Source organism: Oncorhynchus gorbuscha, unplaced genomic scaffold (genome assembly GCF_021184085.1).
Source record: "Oncorhynchus gorbuscha isolate QuinsamMale2020 ecotype Even-year unplaced genomic scaffold, OgorEven_v1.0 Un_scaffold_2113, whole genome shotgun sequence".
Classification (NCBI taxonomy): Eukaryota; Metazoa; Chordata; class Actinopteri; order Salmoniformes; family Salmonidae; genus Oncorhynchus; species Oncorhynchus gorbuscha.
The window spans coordinates 83,612-92,473 of record NW_025746705.1 but is presented as its reverse complement, the minus strand read 5'-3'; the positions used below and the strand labels follow the sequence as shown (position 1 = coordinate 92,473).

Below are 8,862 nucleotides of genomic sequence, written 5' to 3'. Positions count from 1 at the left end.
ATTTCGTCTGTTGTTTGGAGAGATTCAGACCGAAATGCAGCGTGTAGGTTACTCATGACTTTTAATGAAGAAAAATACGGTACATGAAATAACTGAAAATATGAAAACAACAAACTAGTGAAACTCATTACAGCCTATCTGGTGACTAACACAGAGACAGGTACAATCGCCCACGAAATACAACGCGCACTCAAGCTACCTAAATACGGTTCCCAATCCGAGACAACTAGAATCAGCTGACTCCAATTAGGAATCGCCTCAGGCAGCCAAGCCTAACTAGACACACCCCTACTAATACACACTCCCAATTAATACAAACCCCAATACGAAATACAACATATAAACCCATGTCACACCCTGGCCTACCCAAACATATAACAAAAACACAAGATACAATGACCAAGGCGTGACAATTTGTGGAATTTCTTTCCTCCTTTAATGCATGTGAGCCTATCAGTTGTGTTGTGACAAGGTAGTGGTGGTATACAGAAGATTTCCTATTTGGTATAAGACCGATTCCATATTATGGCAAGAACAGCTCAAATAAGCAAAGAGAAAGTACAGTCCATTACTTTAAGACATGAAGGTCAGTCAGTCAATCTGGAAAATTTCAAGAAGTTTGAAAGTTTCTTCAATTGCAGTCGCAAAAACCATCAAGCGCTATGATGAAACTGTCTCTCATGAGGAACGCCACAGGAAAGCAAGACCGAGAGTTACCTCTGCTGCAGAGGATAAGTTTATTATAGTTAACTGCACCTCAGATTTCAGTCCAAATAAATGCTTCATGGAGTTCAAGTAACAGACACATCTCAACAGTCTCTGTTCATTGGAGACTGTGTGAATCAGGCCTTCATGGTGGAATTTCTGCAAAGAAACCACTACTAAAGGACACCAATAATAAGAAGGGACGTGCTTGGTCAAAGAAACATGAGCAATGGACATTAGACGGGTGAAAATCTGTCCTTTGGTCTGAGGAGTCCAAATTTGAGATTTTTGGTTCCATTCGCCGTGTCTTTGTGAGACACCGAGTAGGTGAACGGATGATCTCCGCATGTGTGGCTCCCACCGTGAAGCATGGAGGAGGAGGTGTGATGATGTGGGGGTGCTTTGCTGGTGACACTGTTGGTGATTTATTTAAAATTCATGACACACTTAACTAGTGTGGCTACCACAGCATTCTGCAGCGGTACGCCATCCCTTCTGGTTTGCGCTTAGTGGGACTATCATTTGTTTTTCAACAGGACAATAACCCAACCCAACTCCAGGCTTTTTAAGGGCTATTTTACCAAGAAGGAGAGTGATGGAGTGCTGCATCAGATGACCTGACCTCCACAATCACCCGACCTCAACCCAATTGAGATGGTTTGGGATGAGTTGGTCCGCAGAGTGAAGGAAAAGCAGTCAACAAGTGCTCGGCATATGTGGGAACTCCTTCAAGACTGTTGGATTCCAGGTGAAGCTGGTTGAGAGAATGCCAAGAGCGTACAAAGCTGTCATCAACGCAAAGGGTGGCTACTTTGAAGAATCTAAAATATATTTTGATTTGTTTAACACTTTCTTTGGGTACTACATGAATACATAGTTTGATGTATTCATTATTATTCTACAATGTAGAAAATAGTAAAAAATAAAGAAGAACCCTGGAATGAGTAGGTGTACATTTTGGGAAGACTGGAACAGACTCTGGTCTGTCCCCCTCCTTACAGGAACAGACTACAGGAACAGACTCTGGTCTGTCCCCCTCCTTACAGGAACAGAATCTGGTCTGTCCCCTTCCTTACAGGAACAGACTCTGGTCTGCCCCCCTCCTTACAGGAACAGACTCTGGTCTGTCCCCTTCCTTACAGGAACAGACTCTGGTCTGTCCCCTTCCTTACAGGAACAGACTCTGGTCTGTCCCCCTCCTTACAGGAACAGACTATGGTCTGTCCCCCTCCTTACAGGAACAGACGGGTCTGTCCCCTTCCTTACAGGAACAGACTCTGGTCTGTCCCTTCCTTACAGGAACAGACTCTGGTCTGTCCCTGTCCCCTCCTTACAGGAACAGACTGGTCTGTCCTCCTTACAGGAACAGACTGGTCTGTCCCCTTCCTTACAGGAACAGACTCTGGTCTGTCCCCTTCCTTACAGGAACAGACTCTGGTCTGTCCTCTTCCTTACAGGAACAGAGGAACAGACTGGTCTGTCCCTTCCTTACAGGAACAGACTCTGGTCTGTTCCTTACAGGAACAGACTCTGGTCTGTCCCCTTCCTTACAGGAACAGACTCTGGTCTGTCCCCTTCCTTACAGGAACAGACTCTGGTCTGTCCCTTCCTTACAGGAACAGACTCTGGTCTGTCCCCTTCCTTACAGGAACAGACTATGGTCTGTCCCCTCCTTACAGGAACAGACTCTGGTCTGTCCCCTTTCCTTACAGGAACAGACTCTGGTCTGTCCCCCTCCTTACAGGAACAGACTCTGGTCTGTCCCCTTCCTTACAGGAACAGACTCTGGTCTGTCTTACAGGAACAGACTCTGGTCTGTCCCCTCCTTACAGGAACAGACTCTGGTCTGTCCCCTCCTTACAGGAACAGACTCTACAGGAACAGTCTGTCTGTCCCCTCCTTACAGGAACAGACTCTGGTCTGTCCCCTCCTTACAGGAACAGACTCTGGTCTGTCCCCTTCCTTACAGGAACAGACTCTGGTCTGTCCCCTTCCTTACAGGAACAGACTCTGGTCTGTCCCCTTCCTTACAGGAACAGACTCTGGTCTGTCCCCTTCCTTACAGGAACAGACTCTGGTCTGTCCCTTCTTACAGGAACAGACTCTGGTCTGTTCCTCTCTTACAGGAACAGACTCTGGTCTGTCCTACAGGAACAGACTCTGGTCTGTCCTCCCTTACAGGAACAGGAACAGTACAGGAACTCTTACAGGAACAGACTCTGGTCTGTCCCCCTCCTTACAGGAACAGACTCTGGTCTGTCCCTGTCCCCTCCTTACAGGAACAGACTGGTCTGTCCCCTTACAGGAACAGACTCTGGTCTGTCCCCTCCTTACAGGAACAGACTCTGGTCTGTCCCCTCCTTACAGGAACAGACTCTGGTCTTCCTTACAGGAACAGACTCTGGTCTGTACAGGAACAGACTCTGGTCTTTACAGGAACAGACTCTGGTCTGTCCCCTCCTTACAGGAACAGACTGGTCTGTCCCCTCCTTACAGGAACATACTCTGGTCTGTCTACAGGTCTGTCCCCTCCTTACTGGAACAGACTGGTCTGTCCCCCTCTTACAGGAACAGACTCTGGTCTGTCCTGGTCCTCCTTACAGGAACAGACTCTGGTCTGTCCCCTCCTTACAGGAACAGACTCTGGTCTGTCCCAGACTCTGGTCTCCTTACAGGAATCCAGGAACAGACTCTGGTCTGTCCCCCTTACAGGAACAGACTCTGGTCTTACAGGAACAGGAACAGACTCTGGTCTGTCCCCTCCTTATGAATCCAGGATGTGGCCTTTTGCCTTTGTTAAAAAATATTAGAGGCAAAAACGGATCGGAAAAAAATCTAATTCAGACGAGGGCTAGTGATGATAAATCGGTTTGATTTTTAATGGAATTTGACAACAACAAAAAATGATCGGGCAGGTTTTAAGACTCACTGCTTTGGTCCTGCTGCGTGGAGGGGCAGGGAGACTGAGGCACTGGAGAGACTGAACAATCATATGGACAAAAAGGTGAGTCACCTGATCTGGGTGTATCCAGGCCTGGCATAGTGACCAGCCAGCCAAGGCTCCCTTGCCACCTCGATCACAAACACTGAAGATAAAGTTGGTGTGGATGCTTCTTCATGTACTTTTCCTTATGATCAACCTACAGTATGTTTTTGTAGACACCTAGAGACAAGATAGAAATCTTCTCCTGGAGAGGTGTGTTTTCTGCTCTTGGTCCAATCTAACACCTGATTTTACTAATCAGCTTCTCATGGTGACCTTGATGATGATGATTAGCTGTGTGTTAGAGCAGGGATGCAGCAAAGACATGCACACCCAAAGACTCCCAGAGGAGGGTTAGTTTTCACCACCTAACCAGACCCTCATCTGAGAGTCTATCTGCTCATTACTGGGGTATCTTCAGTAGGAACCAAACAGAACCAAACGGGGAGGGACCTACCTGAATTTGTCCAATACAAACTAGTTCTCATTTTCTATTATTTTTTTAACCAAAAAAGAGGATTGGTGACCACTTTGTTATTGTTTCAGTTCAGTACTCTAACTTTAATAATGTTGTATCTCTATTTGTTACATGTGTTGAAGAGGGGTGTGTTTGTCTGTGTGTGTGCTTTTTTGTGTTTGAGCATTGGTTTAGTCCTAGGTGACTGGGTCATATCTAGATGGGATACAGTTTTTGTCAAATTGACGTCAAAAATGTAAATGTTTTGCATTTTAGCTAATCTTAACCTAATTATCCTAACCTTAACCCAATTCTCCTAACCTTAACCTAATTCTCCTAACCTTAACCTAATTCCCCTAACCTTAACCTAATTCCCCTAACCTTAACCTAATTCCCCTAACCTTAACCTAATTCTCCTAACCTTAACCTAATTCTCCTAACCTTAACCTAATTCCCCTAACCTTAACCTAATTCTCCTAACCTTAACCTAATTCTCCTAACCTTAACCTAATTATCCTAACCTTAACCTAATTCCCCTAACCTTAACCTAATTCTCCTAACCTTAACCTAATTCTCCTAACCTGCTAGGAAGAGTCCATTTTGACAAAAGCTGTATCCCTTCTGGACAAGCAGGTGACTGGTTTATTAGCGTTATATTTCTATATGTGATGTATTGCAGGTGTTTGAGGAGCTGCTCCTGGATGCAGACTGGAGTGTGAACGCAGGCAGCTGGATGTGGGCTCTCCTGCAGCTCCTTCTCCCAGCAGTTCTTCCACTGCTACTGTCCTGTGGGCTTCGGCCGGAGGACTGACCCCAGCGGAGACTACATTAGGTACACACAGAGCGCACACACAGGCTGTCCAATCCCCACAGGCCCCTCTACAGTAGTGTACTTGACAGATTCTCTCGTTGAACACCCGAGCAGAGCTGCCAGGACGTCAGTCAGATTCACCTGGTTGGGAAACTCTTTGACGGCTAGATGTTTTTCTATCGGTCGACTGACAGGCGGTGATATGAATTGCTCTGTGTTGCATTGCTCTCCCCTTGAGCTAGTTTATGGTTGTGTAACGTCATGTAATTACATGGCTGGTAGCGTAACAGTCAGCCTTATCCCTCATGCAACATCTAACATCAATGTGTGTGTGTCAAGACCCACTCACGCTGGCAGTCATTCTGATTCAGCCATGTTTTATGTTATTACCAAGGATCTATTCTAGAAGTAACTCTGGCAGTAACATTGTTTTATGTTATTACCACGGATCTAATCTAGAAGTAACTCTGGCAGTAACATTCTTTTATGTTATTACCAAGGATCTATTCTAGAATGAACTCTGGCAGTAACATTATTTTATGTTATTACCAAGGATCTATTCTAGAAGTAACTCTGGCAGTAACATTCTTTTATGTTATTACCACGGATCTAATCTAGAAGTAACTCTGGCAGTAACATTGTTTTATGTTATTACCATGGATCTAATCTAGAAGTAACTCTGGCAGTAACATTGTTTTATGTTATTACGGATCTAAAGGATCTATTCTAGAATTAACTCTGGCAGTAACATTCTTTTTTATGTTATTACATTGTTTTATGTTATTAAGGATCTATTCTAGAATTAACTCTGGCAGTAACATTCTTTTATGTTATTACCAAGGATCTATTCTAAAAGTAATTAATTTCATACCTGAACCCAGCCCACTGACCTGGCAACCAAGGATCTATTCTAGAATTAACCCATTATTTTAGCAAGGATCCTAAAAGTAACTAAAACTGACCTGCAGTCATTTCATACCTGAACCCAGCCCACTAAACTGTAACTGACCTGCAGTCATTTCATACCTGAACCCAGCCCACTAAACTGTAACTGACCTGCAGTCATTTCATACCTGAACCCAGCCCACTAAACTGTAACTGACCTGCAGTCATTTCATACCTGAACCCAGCCCACCAAACTGTAACTGACCTGGCTGAGTGTGTTTTATGTTATTATCATGATCTAATCTAGAAGTAACCTGGCATAACATTCTAGCTATTCAGCTAACCCAGCGGAGAGCCTTGTGGGTAAAGTGTGTTGCATTCTGCATCCTAGCCAGCTATTACCCAGCAGAGAGCCTTGTGGGTAAAGTGTGTTGCATGGTGCATTCTAGCCAGCTAACCCAGCAGAGAGCTTTTATGTTATTTGTGGGTAAAGTGTGTTGCATGGTGCATCCTAGCAGTAACAGCTAATCTAGAAGTAACCAGCAGAGAGCCTCTAGTAGGTAAAGTGTGTTGCATGGTCTATAACCTGGCAGTAACATTCTTTTTATGTTATTACCAGATCTATTCTAGAAGTAACTCTGGCAGTAACATTATTTTAACCCAGCAGAGAGCCTTGTGGGTAAAGTGTGTTGCATGGTGCATCCTAGCCAGCTAACCCAGCAGAGAGCCTTGTGGGTAAAGTGTGTTGCATGGTGCATCCTAGCCAGCTAACCCAGCAGAGAGCCTTGTGGGTAAAGTGGGTAAAGTGTTGCATGGTGCATCCTAGCCAGCTAACCCAGCAGAGAGCCTTGTGGGTAAAGTGTGTTGCATGGTGCATCCTAGCCAGCTAACCCAGCAGAGAGCCTTGTGGGTAAAGTGTGTTGCATGGTGCATCCTAGCTGCATCCCAGCCAGCTTGTGGGTAAAACCCAGCAGAGAGCCTTGTGGGTAAAGTGTGTTGCATGGTGCATCCTAGCCAGCTAACCCAGCAGAGAGCCTTGTGGGTAAAGTGTGTTGCATGGTGCATCCTAGCCAGCTAACCCAGCAGAGAGCCTGTGGGTAATGTGTGTTGCATGGTGCATCTCAATGCAGGATCTCTAACTGGGGCCCTTGTGGTTCCAGACTCGTCCTCTCACTCCGGACAGTAAGACCGGACGCTAGCGGGACCCTCACCCCCGGGGAAGAGGGGCCACGGCTCCAACCTGCTGGAGCTAACAGAGTGGGGCACCCAGGCCAAGGTCCATTGCTGCAGCTCAGCCCCAGCTCAGCCCTTACTAGCAGACGGTAAGGATGTTACCCGCAGTAGGCTGTCTCCTAAACCATTGGGCTTTGGGGAGGTGTTGGATCAGGCAGAACCTCCAGCTGTTGTCCCAAGCCTTGACACGAGAACATTAAGAGGTCGTGGTCACAAAGCAAGACTCTGTGTGATCTACAAGAACCCACACATCAGATTTAAACCGGACCCAACAGAATGCCCATTAGAACTTAATGTTACGATTCCAAGGGGGTCATTTGATCTAGTGCTAAGGTGACTGCAGGTTAGTAGAAACCAGAGATTTACCAGATACTCTGTTGAAAAGTGATGCAGTTTAGAAAATGGGAGGCATAAGATTGGAGTGTTGACTGTGAATTCATCAGGAAACCTGTTTAGTATTCACCTACACATCTTTTTTTCCCCAGACTGTTGACGCACCTGGACTCAACGCTGATTGGAGGGAGAGCCCTCCACACACAGCCCTGCGAACCAGTAACAAAGACCTTTTTAACACCATCGTACCGACCCAAACTGCTGGCTCTGAGCACATTGTCCTTTTCAGCATGGTGCCATCAAATCTGGTGTGTTCATGACCAGGCCAGCTCAGTACAGCTTGGTTGGTATCGGCCCAGTTCGGGTCAGTAGTGTGAAAAGCCTGTAACAGTGCTGTTGTTCCCAGTCCCATATGGAGGTAATCTGCTATTGTGCCTGCAGTATAAATGAAGGAAAGGGTCAAATATAAACCATATTCATTCATCTGTGTTTTACTAACTACGCAGTTAAATTTATCCACAAGTTCTATCAATAAGTTCTGATGTGAAATGATTTGTTTATTGATCTGTCAAATAGCACAAGGGATTGTGCCGAGTATAGCAATTAATTGTTATAATCATATCAATGGATCTTCACAGAGGCACGTATAGAGTTTATTATATATATTTGCTATAATAAACTATCTTTAGATATGTCTCTGGTTCCATCATTGCTTCAATGCTAAAGAGTCACTGTGTTTGCATGACAAATGAGTCAAAACTAATCTCATGAGTCTGTTTCAGCAGTCTGTGCTGTCGTCCGATGTGACCCCAAGTCACTCTGTCATATATTTACCCCAAGTCACTCTGTCATATATTTACCCCAAGTCACTCTGTCATATATTTACCCCAAGTCACTCTGTCATATATTTACCCCAAGTCACTCTGTCATATATTTACCCCAAGTCACTCTGTCATATATTTACCCCAAGTCACTCTGTCATATATTTACCCCAAGTCACTCTGTCTCACTCTGTCATATTTACCCCAAGTCACTCTGTCATATATTTACCCCAAGTCACTCTGTCATATATTTACCCCAAGTCACTCTGTCATATATTTACCCCAAGTCACTCTGTCATATATTTACCCCAAGTCACTCTGTCATATATTTACCCCAAGTCACTCTGTCATATATTTACCCCAAGTCACTCTGTCATATATTTACTCTGTCCCCAAGTCACTCTGTCATATATTTACCCCAAGTCACTCTGTCATATATTTACCCCAAGTCACTCTGTCATATATTTACCCCAAGTCACTCTGTCATATATTTACCTTTCTTCTTCTTCCACCCTTCATGGCTACTCATTGTATCTTTCTTTTTTTTTAATGGATGTATTCTAAATCAATTTGTGCTTTGACTTAATTTGTAAAAGTGTAAAATATGTTTTTACTAATTAAATGCTGTTTCTAT

General features: G+C 44.6%; 1 long non-coding RNA gene across 1 annotated transcript; it reads left to right on the top strand.

Moving 5' to 3' along the window:
- Positions 1-4,828: 4,828 nt before the first annotated feature.
- Positions 4,829-8,406, top strand: LOC124024998. Its single transcript, XR_006837125.1, has 3 exons — positions 4,829-4,977; positions 7,002-7,163; positions 7,560-8,406. It is a non-coding gene; the product is annotated as an uncharacterized LOC124024998 (long non-coding RNA).
- Positions 8,407-8,862: the final 456 nt, after the last annotated feature.